The sequence below is a fragment of the Nerophis lumbriciformis genome, linkage group LG06 (assembly GCF_033978685.3).
Source record: "Nerophis lumbriciformis linkage group LG06, RoL_Nlum_v2.1, whole genome shotgun sequence".
NCBI classification, from domain to species: Eukaryota; Metazoa; Chordata; class Actinopteri; order Syngnathiformes; family Syngnathidae; genus Nerophis; species Nerophis lumbriciformis.
In genome coordinates this window covers 33,115,405-33,118,633 of record NC_084553.2, presented here as the reverse complement: position 1 = coordinate 33,118,633, position 3,229 = coordinate 33,115,405, and the positions used below count along the sequence as shown (strand labels likewise).

At 38.4% G+C, this 3,229-nt stretch overlaps 1 long non-coding RNA gene across 1 annotated transcript; it reads right to left on the bottom strand.

The window, feature by feature from the left end:
* Positions 1 to 391: 391 nt before the first annotated feature.
* LOC133608323 (uncharacterized) lies at positions 392 to 2,636 on the bottom strand. Its single transcript, XR_009815559.1, has 3 exons — positions 2,584 to 2,636; positions 1,026 to 1,169; positions 392 to 948 (listed from the first exon to the last, which is right to left on the bottom strand). It is a non-coding gene; the product is annotated as an uncharacterized lncRNA (long non-coding RNA).
* Positions 2,637 to 3,229: the final 593 nt, after the last annotated feature.

Below are 3,229 nucleotides of genomic sequence, written 5' to 3'. Positions count from 1 at the left end.
GTTTTGTAGCAAAGGCTGTGGTTTGACTGGTCACATGATGGCAGGGAGAGAAGTCGCTCAGTATGTTTCCATACACTAAAATATTTCTTAAATAATTTGGCTCAAAATAAGCTTTCTAAATAAATAATCAGTTTTCTATGGGATGTAGTGACTATCTGTGCGTCAATCTCCATGGAGGACCAAAACGCCATTCTTCACACTAAAAGGGTTTTGCATAAACAGAGTAAAAATAATATGTGTTTGTTTCGTTAGTCAGTAGGCAACAATAATAAATAGCAGATACATCACATGACTTCAAGACAGCATCAATCTCATTCATTCAAAACATCCACAACATCGTTCATATACTTTATTCAGTGATGAAAGAATTGAACATCCACACACAACAATTTAGACATAATTGGCATGTAAACCAGTAATTAGAAATGATCCAATGCGTTTAATTAAACTCAGAAGTTGAAAGTCGAACCTGGGAATGACGTCACAGCCGAGTTATGAGTGTTCTAGTTACAAGGTCGGAAACCAATATGGCCACATCCATGAAAGCTATTCATGTGTTTGCCTTTACCGAATATAAACAACTTATGGAAAAATATGCATTCCTTCGGGCAACCTTTAAACACAGTGGGTGAAGAGGAAACATAGACGCTGTTACTAGCAATGTAGAATATATAAAACACATGAAAACATGTCATTTACACTACCGTAATATTACTATAAAAAATGTCAAACAAAACAGCATAGATGGCGGATACAGTGCGACAAAAAATAGGAGTGCTAATAACAGATATTATAGAAGCTTATATTATTGTTTACACTCAGAACAGCCATATCTTTGAAGCCAACTCGGGTGTGGTGACGAATTTTCAACTTTCCGAGTAGGAAATTCAACCTCGTTGGGCGTTCCAGTTAAAACTTCGGACTAGGAACTTTGAAATTCCGACATCCCTGTAAAAATGAAACACACCATATAGTATTAACAATACATCGTCAACGTTTTTCACCAAAAAAGTGACTTTATGTACTGTATGTCTCTGATGAACATCCATCCATCCATTTTCTACCGCTTATTCCCTTTGGGGTCGCGGGGGGCGCTGGAGCCTATCTCAGCTACAATCGGGCGGAAGGCGGGGTACACCCTGGACAAGTCGCTACCTCATCGCAGGGCTCTGATGAACATAATAACCACAATTGTCATATTAAACACATTAAAACATTACCAACAACACCAAATAGCAGTGGAAGGTTGTAGTTATCTGTTCGATCTAGAGCTGGAAAGCTACTAGTGCTAAATTATTAGCATATAGCATTTACTTCTTCTATTCACATTCCCACTTAGCTAAATAAGCTGAAATGATCACAATCACCCCCCAGTGTACAAGAGTCAGAGATAGAGCATGGAAACTAGGACTTCATATGTAGGTGTGAAAATAGAAGAAAGCAAATTATTTGAGAAATCAGACCAAGGCCCTTTCTACACTAAGGTTGTCCAGGCTATATCCCGCCTAACCTTATCCTTGTCCACACACACACAATGCCACCGTTTAAGACCCCTCCAAAAAATGCGCGTGTCATAGTTACCTCTGACATGGAAGTGTATTCTTACCCTGTGTTTCAATGTAGCCTATAGCCACATTTCTTTTAACAGTAAACCTTGCTTGCCTCACCATCAGCAGCTGTTAGACTATTGTAGTGAATCACACCTGAGCCATCATACATGGATTGTATCTTTAATGGACGTGTGAAAGTAAACAATGTGATAAATAACATTTTACAACAATCAATCTGGGGATCTAGATATCTGGTCAGGACACTGTGCTGACCACTGTGCTGACCAGACCAATTTCAACCATGCTGGTGTTACAGGTCCCGGCTTGGGTACCTGGTTACAGCTTATAGTTATCCTGCAATATGGACACAAGGATCACAAATTGAAACGTGTTGTCGCTTTCACAAATTCCACAGGATTGTGTTTTTATTGAACCACAAAAATATATTCTGTCTCTTTCTTTTGTTTTTTTCCCATTGTCTTTTCAATGTTCATATTTTTATATTATCACAATAATAATCAATATCACAATCATTCTGTCATTATTCAAATTCACAATACATAACACATAACACCATTCTCATTTTACATCATTCGTTCTCTTCATCAATATCTCTAATTTTCATTTCCAGCATAATACTGTTTCTGCAGTGTCCATATCATTGTAGTGTCACTAGCTTTGGCAAAGCCCACGTGTGGGTAGCTGCACCACTACAGTGCACACAGAAAGCAGACAGTGGCTAATGCTAACAACATTGGCAGAACTGGACCAATAAACAATATATATAGTTATAATACAAAAACGAACTCACATTGTACACCTTTAGGCTCATTGCACTTGTCACTTTTACAGAAGTGATTAGAAAAATATTAATAGAAAAATAAACTGCAGCAACCCACTTTGCACTACATCACAATGTCCCAAAACGAACACCAACCGTCATCATCCTCACATCAAACTAAAGCTCAGTGACTGCACTTTATCACGAAATTATTTGTGTTTCAAATATAGCTGCTTTAAGGTCATTACTAACCTGCAATATGGACACAAGGATCACAAATTGAAACGTGTTGTCGCTTTCACAAATTCCACAGGATTGTGAAGTTTGGGCGGAAGTACGTCAGTGTACAGGAGACTCCCACGGTGAAACACACCTACACTGCCCCCTACTGTCAGTAGTTAGCTGTTGTTTAGACATCTGTTGAGATCCTAGTGTCACCATTACCTCTCATTCACATGAATATTATTGAAACAAATTATAAAAATACACAATAACAACTTTTTGTGGGTGTCACACATTCCCCGACAAAATAAAAATGGCTCCTGACAGTCCCAAAATACTCAAAACAAATGTTTCTTCAAAACTCGAAATCAATGAATAGGTGCAAAGTATGGACTACATGTTTGTGGCATGTAAAGTGCGGGTGGGTATGCTAGTGGAATATGGTAGGGTGTACCCCATAATAGTATGTATGCCTCAACTGTGTTTACTGTTGGCTGACCAAGTGTATCATATGTAAATATGTGTCGTGGTCTTCTCTCTCTGGTCGATCTTCTGACATCACTGTTTAGTGGTAAGTGTTCATCATCATTCGTTCCTTCTGATTGCCACAGTTCTTCTCTTGCAGGTGATGGAACTCGATCAGACATGTATTCTTCATCATTTTGTTCTTGTAGTT